This window comes from Xiphophorus couchianus, chromosome 23 (assembly GCF_001444195.1).
Source record: "Xiphophorus couchianus chromosome 23, X_couchianus-1.0, whole genome shotgun sequence".
Lineage (NCBI taxonomy): Eukaryota > Metazoa > Chordata > Actinopteri > Cyprinodontiformes > Poeciliidae > Xiphophorus > Xiphophorus couchianus.
Window position 1 is genome coordinate 1,355,166 of NC_040250.1, and position 15,404 is coordinate 1,370,569.

General features: G+C 39.1%; 1 protein-coding gene across 5 annotated transcripts in view; it reads right to left on the reverse strand.

Moving 5' to 3' along the window:
- The window catches only part of lingo2 (leucine rich repeat and Ig domain containing 2), a 193,221-nt gene that overhangs the window by 148,004 nt on the left and 29,813 nt on the right, over positions 1 to 15,404 (reverse strand). For 4 of the 5 annotated variants that reach the window (XM_028009486.1, XM_028009484.1, XM_028009482.1 and 1 more), the window contains exon 2: positions 6,130 to 6,206. The gene's annotated coding sequence lies outside the window, so the exon portion shown is untranslated. Of the gene's footprint in view, positions 1 to 6,129; positions 6,207 to 15,341; positions 15,350 to 15,404 lie in introns of all 5 variants that reach the window. The other variant, XM_028009485.1, reaches the window with a different exon arrangement.

Genomic DNA, 15,404 nt, shown 5'->3' on the forward strand with positions numbered 1-15,404 from the left:
AGAGCAATAACTGATCTAATACATTAAAACAACCTGAATACTTACAAAGAACAGGTAATATAAAACTATTAGAATATTAATGCAGCACTTGGAGTCACATTGATGGTCTGCCTGCTCACTCCCTGCTTGACTTTTTACTTGAGGTATGAACACATGAACACAACAGCCTAATCTTCCTTTTTTGATGCCCAGATCCAAACATTCAGTGATTTATCCCATCATCTTGGTTTGTTTCTGCAAACAGGAGATAATTCTCTTCCATAAAAGTTGCACATTGTAAGCGATGATCAGCTTTAACGTGGATGAATGCTGCAATACGTTGGCCAGCCTTTGCAAAGAAACATGAGTTTAATTTGAGTCTAACCAATTGTAAGTCACAAATCCTTTTAATTGTCTTCAGTTTTCAGACAATACTGGATTTACCATCAACAAACTGTCAGCCTTGTTCACAACAAAGAGCTTCAATTAACTCAAATTTCTGTTATGTTCCAGCACCTTTTCATAACTCTGTTCACAGCTGCAGATATTTAGGAGCACATAAAGAGGATTAACTCCTGTTGCAAATATTCAGATAAGTTTGCTGCCGCTCCTCTGGAAGGTTACCCTGTCAGTCACACAGCAGCTTCTTAGCAGTCGCTGTCATACCTCCTTACTGCGCCTGCAACTAAGAAAGACAAATGTTGCGGGAATACAAATCAGCTGACTCAAGAATGACAGAGGAGGGATTTGACAATAGCTCAACAAGTCAGTGATAAAAATATGAAATATTACTAATGACAAATAGCCTGCAATCCATCAGCTTCCTCTTTTAGCAAGTGATGCAATGTGAAAGCATTGGGAAGTAAATGTTCAGCTACAGTCTAATGAATGGATGTCTCTTTTTCAGATGGATGACACAAAAACAACAGAAATGTGTCTCAATGCCAAATTTCAGAGCAGTCAAACCGCAGCATCTCTAAATCTGCTGCTCCTCCCATGAATGACTGGATGTGTGATCAACACCTCCCAGTTCTGTCTTCATGCGACTCCTCATCACTTCCACTCTCCACTTCCTATTTATTCATGTCTAGAGAAGCAAACTAAGATCAGATCTACTTTACTGAGGGGAATTCCTTGATCTGCGCAGTGATTCTGTTATGGCGATGAAGGTGAACACAGAGGATCACTGGCTTCAACGTTTCACATGAAGACGTTCAGCTGCTGAAATATCAATAAGACTGTAGCTTCCTCAGCCTTATGATGCTGGTTGTTCTCTAGAGAACCACTGAATTTATACTGGGATTAAAATAGTCACACATTATCTGACTGTGTGACTCCTAAATGCAGCTGGTTGCACTGGATTTTATTCAGGGGTGTCAGAGTAGAATGCCTGATTACAAATCCACACTTCTTAGGAGTTTTATTGGTGAAAGATTATTTAAAAACTGTGTATGTCTTTTCTTAAGCTGGATAATTAGAGTTTAGGAGATATTTTGTTGCAAAACTTAAAGGGGTATAAATAATTTTAAAAGATACAGTGCAACATGTTTTTTAATTCCCTCATGAAGTTGATCATAATTGGAATATTTCTGAAGCTAAACCTTTAGACATCCTCGTTTGCTGGGTTCCTTTCTGACGTCTTCATCCTCACAATGCTTCACATGTTCATTCCTCCAGTGTCTTTATCTGCTTCACAGCTAGGTGGCAATATAAAGTCTGAAGCCTGGTTTTGTGTTGATCTACATAATTCCTGATGGATCCTTTCATGCTCTGCCACCTCCTCACCTCTTAGGATGATGCTGCTGCCTGCGATTTCTCTGGAGGAGCCTCTGATGTGGCAGCCTTTGCTCTCCAGCTACTGCTGGGCCCCTGGCAGGACTGAGGTTGGGAAGTGATGATGTGTTTATAGAGGGAACGACATTCTAACACACATTGCAGCTCACATGGAAGGGTTTCAAACAGGTGGCATCAAACGGATTTGGATGGCGGCTTTGAGAGCTATCAAAACATCTCATCGGTGGCGCCTTTTTCTTCTCCGTCTCGTACGGCGGCTAAAGCGTACAAACCAGAGCGAAGAATAACAGTCGCTTTGATCTTCTAATGAAACTCTGATGATGCTTGTAAAGTTTTGTATTGTCTCACCATAGTGTGTCCTATAAGCTCCTTCAATAACATGTTGTGTTCATGAGGATTACAACACCAGGCAGCCTGTTGGTGTCTTGCTCCGACGTCTTTGCATGTGCCAAGAGCTTATTAAACTAACTTCAAAGAGACACATCAGATCTTGGTCTTGGTCACTGAGTGCAATACAAACCCTGATCAGAAGCTAAAAGAAACTAAAGGTGCCTTATGGAGGTAAAACGAGTAGGAAGCAGCTTTTTTCACTCCGAATAATAGAGAGACAATCAGCTTTTACCTACATTTATAGAGGAATCTTCTTCAGTTGTGGCTTCTCAAGTACTTCACCTCCTCCACTATTAAAATTTTATTCTGTCCTCTCTGTGTAATGCACTGCATAACCAACACATTCTCCTTCTATGCATCACTAAGTGGTTTTACTGACTCAGGCCAAACAAACAGGGAAAGGACACAAAAAGCCATTCTAAACGCTTCACCACACACTTTCACACTTCTTTTAATCTCTGCATGCGTTGCTTCCTGGAGGCGTGGACTCTGTTGAAGTTTGAAATGATTGGGTCTGATTGTACCTGATCGTTGACGTTTGGCCATCATGTATGTAATGCACCAGACCGATGAAGCTGGTTTACAGCCGTGTGCGCTGTAAACAACCTCATGGTGAATACGGCCACCACATCTTCGCCAGCAATAAAATACCTTAAGCATTTATTTTCCACCGACTTTAATCACAAGATATTTGGAAATGTTGCCAAAATGAACTGAATTGTTTCATTTACTTCCTCCGTTGCCAGAAAAATATAAAACATAATTTGGTCAGGCTTCCTTCTCTTTCAGAGGTTCTCATATATGAAACAATCAGCAATAAAAATCTTAACAGATTTTAGAGTTTTTCATTCTAATGCCTGAAACAAAAACAAATATGTGAACACTGATGCATTGTGGAGAATGTGTCTAATGTGCATTTTCATGTATTTTTTATTAATAGTTACCGTATTTCAGCAGGCGTGTGTGGGTGTGTGTGCGATAGCAAGCCTTAATTTCTAATTTTGCAGTTTCTTTTTTAAAAGTTCCAGCCATAAACTGGATTTGCAAATTAGCTAGTGGCTAGAAAACCTTCATAAAAACAGAAGTTGCTTGTTTTTATCGTGACATTGTTTACTGTGCTGCTCTTGATTAAATAAAAATAAACTGAACTGAATCTACATCATCATTTACAACACATCCTGTTCACTGATTGAGATAAATAGGTGAATGGGAGAAATCCCAGAAGGAGCACTGAAGGGAGATGAGAATCAAGCAGAATTGAACAGAAAATAAATGACCAGACTTGGACGACTGACCTTCTCACTCCACGTCTTAATGAGGAAACCTAAACCTGCGATCTCGTTGTTTTGGTCACGATCCAAAGCTAATGACCAGAGATGAGGGCAGGGGCAGAGATCTACCAGTAAATCTAGAGCTTCATCTTTCAGCTCAGCTCATCTTCATCACAACAGATGGTACGGCGCTTCCATCACTGCAGACGCCACAACAACCAGCCCATCGCTCTCCAGCTCCACTTTGCCAGGACAAAGTTCTGCCTAAAGACCCTGATGAAGAAAGCACCATGACCCCCAGACTGGGGTCATGGTGGTCTGATCCTCAGCTAACCAGGCTGGCTGTCAGGATGTGGAGTGTCCAAAATGCTGATAATATTTTGTTTTAATTTCCCAAAAAGAAATTAAAAGTAATAGGAAAATTGAAAAGTAGCATTTACAGGACAAAAAAAAAAACAAACAAAAAAAACATTTTATTTCTTTGCAGAGCCAACAAAGGATTATGAAATCATACAGAAAATGTTTTATTGTGTAAATGATAAATGTTATTTCTGTCCACTGAAAGGGAATGAAACAATTTGGCTGAATTTGAACAAAAGCAATAAACGTTCCTTTCTGTTCCATAACTCCCAGCAGCCGCCTTGAGAAAAAACATGGATCCAAACTATTTATCACAGAGCCAGGGCAAGATGTCTACTAATCAGTTTTTGTCACTTTCTACCTGTCATACTGTGTTTGAACATGTCTGTGTTTTCTATCTCCTCTGTGTTTACAATAACCACATCAAAACATGGAAAGATCATTAGTTACAGAATTTTTTTTTTTTTTTTAAAGTCTAAGTTTTCCGAGTCACGGATTTGTTGATAGATAAATAAATTCATTACCTTGTTTTGACTCAATGACACCCCTTTGTGTTGCCCAGACAGGGACAAATTGTTGCCTGCATCCTCATTCTGTGCGTTTTACACGGCATTTATTGTCCCTCATGGAATCATAAAGATGTCTGACGAACCAGTCAGTGAAGGTCAGAGTTTCTGCCATCACAGAACCAGTAAGTCCAGCAAAGTAAAAGCATGAAAGGGTTTTACTGGATCCCACTAAACCTCAGAGAACATCTGCAATGGCAATTAAAGCAACATGCATTTACTGTTCCATTAACAGTAAAATGCAGTTATACTGTTACAGGGAAATGTAAACAGTTAACATGAGATTCTGCAGCGTTTGGTTGCTTTCTGTTCCACAGCAGGATGTCTGCTCCTCCAACCAGGCGCTGCGATCTGGGACTCCTGAGCGGCTCCAGTGGTGAGCAGCGAGTGGACAACCTCAGCAGCTTAAAGTTGAGGTTCAGGACTTGGCATCTATAATGTTTCTATTTTATTTGTCAGATTGCTTATAGATAAATACAGAGATGACTAATATTTAAAAATTGTGTCACTAGGGAATTGAAAGCCGAGCAGAACATTCTCTAAATCATCACAGAACATTACATTGTTCTGAAAAAGCATTAATGCCTCTTGATTTTCCTCCACATTTTGTCACATTATAGCCACAAACTTGAATGTTTTATTGAGAAGTTTGTAACTAACTGTTAGCAGGAGCAGCAAATATGTAGGGATTGTGTTCCTGCCAACTAAACAGTGTGCATCTAAATCAGGACTGCAGACCTGAGACTGGAGTTCACCTTTCAGCAGGACAGGTGAACATCCAGCCAGAGATACAATGAACAGCTTACATCAAAGTGTATTCATCTGTTTGGATGGCCTAGTTAAAGTTCAGACTAAAATCCAGCTGAAAATCTGTTGTTAGAATTGAGATGTGCTTATTATTTACCGTCTCCATCCACTCCAAAACTCCAAATCTAAAGTCAGTCTCTAAAGTTAAACCCTAACTCACGCTACAGCCATGTGGAACAAACATTTTTTGAACAATACATCATATTTTTTCCACTTTGCAGTTGTAAGCTAATTTTGTGTCTGTCTGTCTGTCTATCTATCTATCTATCAATAAAAGGCCAATAAAGTTCCAAATGTTGAAGAGATGGGAAAACTTTTGCACAGAGTTCTCTGTTTTCAAAGCCTCAGAATAGTTTAGTACAGAGTAGAAAAAGTCTCGCTCATGTAAAGTCGACTGGAGGCTTTAAAATAGAACAGTAACATATCGGAGCCTCATCAGGCCCTTTATGGGCCGAGTTGACGAAAACGTTCAGAATCAGGGATATTTATTCAATCTTCCTCTCTCATCATCACATTAAAAAGTAGTAGTCACAGAGAACAGCACGTTCTGGTGGCCTAGTTTAAAAAGCCACCCACGTATTCAGCTGCTATCAGTGCACCTGCAGGTGTGCTGGAGTGTATATTTATACCTCTACAGCGAACCGAACACTGGAAAGGTACAAGATTCTTTTCCCATTGTGTCACAGCTTCCTTAGAGGCCAAATTACTTCTGCTTCCAAAACACGTAAAGATAAGCAGGACGGGGATTTGAAAAGAGGAAAGTTTGATGTTGGAAGTTTATTTTCTCTACAACACCTTTTTTTCCCTTACATGTAGCATCTAGCACACTTTGCCTTTACTGCAGCCGAGGTATCACCAATATTCATGACTAACATCTGCTACAGTCATGCATGAAATCCAGCTTTATTTCCAACAAGGCTCATTTTTTATTTTAATTCTGTTAATAAAAATGATTAACTTACATCTCACGTATGAAGGTGAAGAACATTTCTGCTTCTTTCCAGGAGAAAGAGTCGACAGCACCACGTGCAGAGTTACTCTGAAAGACAAGGAGCATAAAAATCATTAAGTACATAAGATAAGCATGATAAAACGTTACAGGAATATTACTGTTCGTTTTGTAGATCTCTACATCACAACCAAAAAATTTTACATTTTGTTTTACAGCTGCAATCCACAAATAATCCCAACACGCTTACTTCAATACTCCCTCTAAGCGTGGATTTCTAAAGCTAATGATCCAGTAAAATTATTATAGAAAACTATTTTGAGGTAGATTTAACTGCAAGTTCAAATAAAAGTTTGGCTCTTTACCCAGTTTCAGGACTCTGAGCATCTTTTAGCGTTATTTACTTGCAGACGAGCCTCCTGCTCCTGTGAGTCTGAACGTTTGGCCATTCTTGACACACAGAAGCCGCCGTCTCAGTGATGTTTGCTGGGGTTTGTGCTGCAACAGCCTTCCTTAAATCCCATCAAACATTTAAATGTGGCGACTATAAAAGCCTCTCGGGGTCCAGTCGGGATCTTTTTCTCAATCAAGCTTTGGCTGACTTTGGAATGGGACCGAGATCACAGTCCGCTAATCCACAGGTTTAACCCGTCAACAGAAGGCGTCACATCCCTCTTAAACAGACCTGGAATTACAGAGAATCAACGACTCCAAAAACACCAAGTCTGGTGGAAAAAAGGCTCCACATCAGTAATGACCTATTTCCATGTTTCACCAGATTTCTGGTCAACCAGTCCCGATACTTCCAATTTGCTTTCACCGGTCCATAAGGCTGCCTCTGAAGTGTTTTCCAGATTTCTCCTGGCATGGTCCAGGTGGTTTTTGGTGTCAGTTGTGAATGAAGTTCATCCATCAGGTCCTTGTTTCTTCAGTGTGGGTCTTCTAATTACCACTGGATCGTTGTACCAGCCTTCATCAGTCTCCTGCAGAAGTTTCACATAACCAGGATTCTCAGAGCCCTTGGTGACATTTGGTTCTTTTTTTTACTGCCAGGCAGGTTTGCTGTTGATCCATATATTCAGGTTTCCTTCTAACCTTTCCAACTGTGTCTTTTTTTTGTTTACTTTTTGTAAATCCTTTAACACCTGAAAGGTTTGTTGATGCCTCTGTGGACCTGGATGAGGTGGAGGTCGTTCCTGCATCACAGCTGAGCTAAATGAAGTCTCGTTATCGTCTTTCTGACAGACTAATTATGTTCCAGCTTTAAGCCACTCAGCTTTAGAAACAGTGTTTAATAATAATGTTGAATAACAACGATATGGCGATTTGAATGAAATATGGGACTACGCAGAACTTTATGATTCTTCTGTTGCCTTTTTGCATCACTTAAATTTTAAAAGAAGTCACTAAAAACAGAATAAAAAACCAACTGATTATTTCCTAAAGTCTTTGTGGGGTTAAATATTTAAGACCACAATAATAGATCCTGACAATATAACATCTTACAGCAGACCAACACACATTATAGTGATTAAGAGTCATAGTCATTAATAATTCATTCATTTTACTTTTTTTCCCTTTTCACTCATTTACTGTTTTCTTGCACCGTGGTGTATTATAAATAAATACTTTATTTTAAACTGTAAAAAAAAGTTAAGATACAAAATGGAAACTTTTCCAACTTATTTTATGCTTTTACAAATGTTCTTTCAGGGAATAATATATAAATGAAGTTAGTTTGATAGTTTCACAGAAAAAAACATTAAACATTAATTTTTTCTAGAAGTGCTCTAAAATATTTAGATCTACCAGGAATGGAGGAAAACTGTTAATTGTAATGATGATAATATAATCTGTGGCTCAGATCTGTTTTCAGCTTCATAATGTAGGAAAAATGGCACCTTGTAAACGTCTCAGTATAAACTGGACTTACACTGTTCACCACTTTTCTGCTTGTCTAAATGCTATTAGAACCCTTTTAATAGAGGCTTATTTCCAACTTTAACAAATGCATCATATTTTCTCTCATTCAGGCCTTTACTATCTTTAGGTTTATTTAAGGCCTGTTGGATGTACTGCAGCATTTTGGGACTTCTGGGTCAGCTCCCTTCGCCAGTTTGCACTTGTTCGGCGTGTCAGACGTTCAGTTTCTCCTCAGTATCTGTTACTGATAATGGGACTTTAAAATGGCGTCTTTTTATAGCTCTAAAGCAAAGCTTGTCTGCATTGGAAGCAGAGTGCCGCACTAATAAAACTAACCCGGTTGGTAGTCAGGCTCTGGCATAGCGAAGCAGCTCGACTCGTCCTATTAACAGCCTCCCTACAGATCGCATGAGGACAGGGCCAGCCGGGAGGAACTGAGCGCTAGTGTTAGCACCAACCACTCACAGCTTCCAGGTGGTTTTTACATTTCAGCAACACACACACTTAGAAACAGAGCTCAGTAATTGGCAGCTCCACAGTCAGAAATGTGGCATTAGAGACACCAGCCACATATAGTTAACTGTATTTCAGGAGCATGAGTGGGAAGCACTGAATCTTATATAAAACTGCTGACTAGTGATGAATGTCTTCATTTTCCTACAGTGGCAAACTGCAGTTAAAGATCACTAAAATAATATGGCATTGTTGCATAAACTGAGTTTAATTGGAAAGAGTGTGAGACTCCACTGTTTTTTCTGATCCCCTGATAAAGATAATTGCAAAAACTTTTTAGAACTGATCTGGTTTGGGATTAGAGGAGATGGCTTCTAACTTACTTCTTAATTAGAGAATATTTGTCAGCAAAAATATCAGTATAAATAATATCAGTCATCTGAGGACAAATACAAAAGGTAATGCGCCAGTAGAGACCAGAAAAAGCTTCAGGTCATTAATAACTTAAAGTGGTGGAGCTCGGCTCATGCTTATTAGCACTTAAAAAATTATTCTCAACATGTGGCTGCAACTACCAATCCAAGCACTCAGAAAAGTTCCCAAGCCATGCTCCATGTAGCTGGAGGAATGAGCTGCAGAAGCTGCTGCTGTGGCCCAGGGTCGACTGAAGCAGGTTGAGTGTGTTACTGGATGCAGGTTGAAGGCAGTGTGTACCTGACAGGCTGTCAATGAAAATCCTGGGATTGTTTTTTCTAAAGAAGGAAGAGGAGGAAACAAAGACGGAGGAAGTGCAAGCTGCAGCTCACTGGGGATATATTCATCAAGATTCCAGCTGATCCACATGACTGTGTTCTGATGTGTAGATTATAATATGACAGCACAACTTCATCAATATGTAAAAATGATAATATTGTAGCACTTCAGAGGTCACTGTGGATCATCTCACAGCAATCTGTGCACAAATGCAAAGATAAGTTGGATTTAATGTTGATGATAGCCTGATTGCTCCCACAGGTGTTGTCATGTGGGTCTTCATTCAAGCTGTAGCATCATGAGAGATGGCGCACGCAGCAGCGCATTCCTCCTCCTGCTGCTGATAAGCTCATAATGGGAGCCAAGAAACCTTCAGTGTACAGACTGAGGTCTTCCAGAGCCACGGTGAAAACATTCTGCTAATAAACAGAAGATGCAGAGCAGCGTCTGACAGGCAGCACAGGTCAGGCAGCGCAGCCGGGTCTAAATCTTGGGTTAAGGGCCTTAATTCTGCTTCAGTAAATGACCTGCCTGGTGACCAATCTACAGATTTTAATGAAATGAACCTTGGAGCAGAGGGATAACCACAATATGTCAACCAAAGCCATGAGACCTTTAATCCTGATCTTTAACTCAATCCCACATTTCCTTGATGCTTTCAGTCCTTTTAGTTGACTTCCTGTCAGCATTTCTCAACATAATGAACGGTCAACATGAAAATATGTAGCATATTTGATGTTACTAGAAACTTGCCTTTAACAGTTTCAAAAGTTCAAAGTTCTCACTGAGCAATCTTGAACATTTTCAGTTGATTTCTGGATTACCAAGCATTTAAGGTGCTTTAATTTGTGAATAATTTGTGCAAATTATGCTTTTACCAGAAACATACCAGACAGCATAAAACCACCAAATGGTCATTCACTAACTTTTATGTTTTTACTACAGTAGCTATAGTTTATTCCAAACAGTATAGAACTAGAAAAGTCAAATAGCCTCCTGGTTCACACCAAATTACTGACTGTTTTCTTCCTGATCTAAAAATCCAAGCCCAGTTTTGTCTGTTTTAATCACATCGTTTCAAAGCATCCAGGTGAAAAGGATTTTGGCAGCACTTTCTGGATCCATTAGCTCATTCAGCCTCTTTTTCACCAAAGGGGTGGATTGCCTGTCCTGGGAGGGGATTTGTGTGGAGTAAGAGTGAGAGGACACGGAGAGACAGAAGGAGAAGGGAGGACCAAAGTACCATAGGGATGAAATTTTGAGTTTGCCAAGGTCAGCATAACACTCTCTATGAAATGAAAGTCTGCCAAACACACACAGACCAGCAGGCAAACACACACATACATGCAGCATCTTGCTGCCCATATTAGCTCTGCCCTGAACACAACCTGCTGAGAATTGCTAAATTACCACTGAGCTCACACTTGGCTATATAGGTCTGTACACCCCCACACACAAACACACAGACTGCTTGCTTTCTCCGTTGTGTCAATAAATTAGTCTCTGCTCATTTTGAGTTCCCCACCTTTGACCTTTGTCTTTTCTGCACTAAGGTGAGGGCCAGCTGTCCTGAGTCCTGACAGCTGGCGTTTGTCTACTGTTTGCCAAGGTGCTCCTCATGACTTCTGACCTTGTTGGTAAACTAAATCCTCCATTTACTCATAACTTCATGATTGTTTGCCGTCATCTTCTGAAAACGGTTTGCTGGGAATGAAGGTAATGTGAGGCATCAGGAACTGTGGTTGTTCTCTGAGCTTCCAGTGATTTTGGAGCAGCTCACTCCGTCTGCAGGTTATTTTCCTTGAACCATAAAATGGCTCAAATTGGAGTTACAAAAATAAATTTGCCAAATGGATCAATTTCGAAAGAAAAAAAGAATCACGTTTTTTGATAAAACATTTTTGAGCTTGGATGATGTGGTTTTTTTGGCTGTATAGAAATTGTTGTATTTTGCAAAACTGCAGTGGAAACACTTTTCACATCATATAAGTCATGTGATCAACTGGGGGATGAGAACAGTTTGTGATTCTAGTCTAGTCATCAAATGAAGGAAGTTCATGTTATCCTCTTGCATGTGGTTTTTTGCTCCTTGTAAATTTGGGATGATAATGGGCCGGTGTACCAACAGCTTTGGTTTTTCCCTCACAGCTGCAGACAACAGCAGCACTTGGTTTGCTACAGACCAGACCCTGGTGTGTGTATCCATCTCCTGCTACATTCTAGCAGCATTTGGGAAGACTCCAGGCCTCCAGGACTCCAGGACTGCAGGACTTCAGGACTGCAGGACTCCAGGACTCCAGGCCTTCAGGACTCCAGGACTGCAGGACTTCAGGACTGCAGGACTCCAGGACTCCAGGACTCCAGGCCTTCAGGACTCCAGGACTGCAGGACTTCAGGACTGCAGGACTCCAGGCCTTCAGGACTCCAGGCCTTCAGGACTCCAGGACTGCAGGACTTCAGGACTGCAGGACTCCAGGCCTCCAGGCTCTGCTGCTCATTCTAAGGGGTTACATCATTCTGATTCATCTCTGTAGTTCCTGCTGTTGGTTCAGGCTGCAGGAGGACAAACTGACCACTTTCCCTTAGTCTGGAATTCTGTTCTTCTCCTATTTTGATTGCTTGCTGTTATTTTAACTGTTAATTGTATAGTTTTTTCTCTCTGTAGAAACTACACCTGGTGTGGCATTCTGGTTGGGTGTCACAATGCTGCCAAGAACTAAACGTTCTCCTGCTATTAATGCTTTACCAACCACTAACATAGAAACTAGACCTATATTGGTTCATTTTTATGGATCTTCTCTTTCTGCTACTGAGCGAGTCTCTGGTTCTGCTGGAGGTTTCTTCCTGTTAAAGGAGATTTTTTCCTCTCCACTGTCGCTACATGCAGGCTGTATATGAGGGATTGCTGTACAGTCTACTGTTGCTACATCCTCCATGGTCAACAAATGTCCAAAGCAGTCACTTTAGATGATTTCTCACATTTCAACAGCATAATTAGCTTGGACTGATTCAAGGTTCTGCATTCTTATATGTCAGAAATATTAATAATCAGGGTTTGTTGGTGTACATTGAGTTTCCCAGCTTGTCACTTGAATCATAGTCAAGGCTCTGGGAGTCGTACAGTACTTAGGAAAGAGCCACTCTGATCTGACTGATACTTTCTCAGTGTGGTTGTTTTAAACCATTTCAACAATATGAATATCTGACTTACCACAATTAATTTAATATCTATCATTGTTGTTAACACAGAGAACAAGTGGCCTAACAGTGCTATAAAAGGTTGTTTAATGTTTTATCATAGCCCTTTTAGCACATTAAATAATCATGCTTTAGTTCTCTTTCAAAATTTAGGAAAGAAAAAACCAAAACAATGTTCTTGGATGCATGTTAAAGCAGTTATCAGTCTTAAAACATTCATGCTTATTCATTATAAAAGAGTCAGTTGTGACAGGGAGAACAAGAGAAGTATTCCTGCATAACAAGGATATTTAAGTCCCTTATAAACAGAGAGCATTTTCCGATCCTTCCAGGGCAAGTCTTAACCACCAGAGTGCCTTTTGCAATTTTTTCTTTTTTTTAGATTCCTCTCCCTCCATTTCAAACATTCCTTTTTCCACCTAATTCCATTTGAAGCAATATTAAAGCTGTGATGGAAATATATTTTCATACTTCTGCATTTCCTGTCTTGTGTTTGCATTTATCATCATAATTTCTTAGGAGTTTTCTGAAGGCAATTGGGGCTAAATAATTGATGGGGCCTGAAAGCTGTTTGGTCCCTGCAACTCCTATAGGAAAAAAAAAAAGAAACTCCAAAAGCTTTGAAACAAGTGAAAGTCAGCAAGCTTTGCCTAAAATTACAGCTGTGTTCCGTCATGCCAAGCATTCGGAGCTGAAACAATGGAATACAGTTTTCATTACAATGTCAAGGCCTCGCAGGCAGAAACATCAAAGAACCAATTTGACTCGGCTTTAGGTTTACCAAGAGAGAGATGCAGATAAGAGCAGTTTCAAAGAGAACATGAGCATGGAACAAGGGGCTGAATTAATCACATAATACAATGTGCACCTCAAAGTAAAATATACTTTATATAACTCATACAGATTTGTCATCCTCTGTTCAAATGCTTTGTCTTTAGGGAAGTCTGTGCAGGGTTACAAAAGAGCAACTAAACAAGTCTGCTAAAAGTGCTAAAAGAAAGTTTAGTGAAATAAATATTTTTTATATTAAAATTTCAGATAACAGATTGAAAAAGAGTAAGCTAAAAAAATTAAATGTGTTTTTATTGTATTTAATATTTTAATTTTTCCTTGTGTTAATTTGGCAGAAACAAAACTGGTGCAGTCCGTCCATTTTACTGTAATATTGATGTTCTCTGTGTGCAACAAACTGAAGAAATTAGTCTAAAATATGGATATTTGCCTTTTCAATCTGTTTTTATTGTCTATGAATCAGCTGCATGACAGAAGAAGATTGTTCAACCTTTATATGAGCCAAGTTATTAGAAAATGCATCCTTTGCATTATGAACAGAAAGACGACTGCACGGCCATCAGAGCAGAAAGTCTAATCAGAATTGTCTTGTGCTGTGGCAGTCGAACGCGAAATAAACGATTCTGTTCCCCTTTCCTCTTTGACAAGGTAATACATTTTCTTGGATGTTATTTATGGCCCCCCAGGAAATTATTGTGTCAGCAGCGAGAATATTTGTAAAGTTATCCAAATTTAAAACATAATATCAGTATTAATCATCTCAGAAGAATTCTTCCTTCCCTCTCATCGGAGTTCAGTTGCATAAAGAACAAAATAAATGAAACTTAGCAACAGAGAACCTTGTTGAAAGAGCAACACAAACATTCATATATTCACATCTACCTTTACTACATGCTCTATGCATATATCACATTTTCAGCAAGTTCAATCAGTATTTTTACTTGTACAGTTGGTCAGATGTACTGGTAACTCCATCTGCATGAAGTACCGACATTCTGTCCTGTTGACATCAGAAATTCACCATTTAGGACTTCTACTGGAAAAGGCCTCTGTTTCTATTAGAGGCTCCAGATTCGGTTGATTTTTTAACAGAATAATCAAGGCTCAAAATAATTAGGGTAAGCTTTGTCTTAATTCAGCAACTAAATGTAACAAAAACTTACAACAAGCAGCAAAGAAATGCACTGGATGTTTATAGGCTTATGAAAAAGTTTTTAATTTAACAGAAAATGAAGGAATAACAAGATGATGTATCACAGCTTATATCCATAACTTTTATCTGATTTTTATGAAACTGAAATGTGTTGTTGTGATGTGTTTACAGTCACAGCAAAATAGGAGTTCTCACTTCTGACACATTTAATTAATCTATTGAGAAAAAATAGATTAGTTTTGAAAAGCAGCCAATCTATCTCTACCTTACTACTTTAACCACTTTAAACAGGTTTTAAATGTGTACAAGTTACTCTGAGAAAAGGTATGTGTTCATATGTACATTGCGCTGACAATATTTCATTAAAAGAAATGCTGTTTTTCTCACAGTGAAAGATTTTTTTCTGTTCAATCTAATTTTAGCTTTAAAAACACAAAAAGAAATGCATTTATAATTTTTAATTCATATTTAGACGAGGGTTTGATATGAAATAATCAGGTTTCAACATTTTAGACGTATCCTGTGTTCAGTGCAGTTGAAGGGAATGTGAATTGTATAATAACTGCATGATCAGGTTTATTCAGCTGGAAACTCTTGTTGAACTTACAGGTTAAACCCATCTGGGTCCCTGAACATGTTTTATCTGATTGCTGTGTTTTATTTTTGAATAACTGTCTGTGTTTATCCAATCTGAATAAAATGTGCCCAGACAAAATGAGTCTTTATTACGCTCCTAAACCTCTGTTCCTTCAGCAAAGCAATACCTTTTGCACACATTGAAATTTAATTTCACATTCATCCACTAAAATCTACATTTTAAAGAAATGTACATCTACAAATTTATATGCAGTTGGATTGGAAAAATACTAACCAGTTAAATCATCTGGAAATTAAATGCCAAAATAGAAAACACAGATAAACTCCTTGGATTTACAGTATAATGTTTCAAAAACTTCTTCCACTGCCAAGTCCCTCATCAATCAATAAAACACCCTGCGTGTCATCACTCTGTTCCT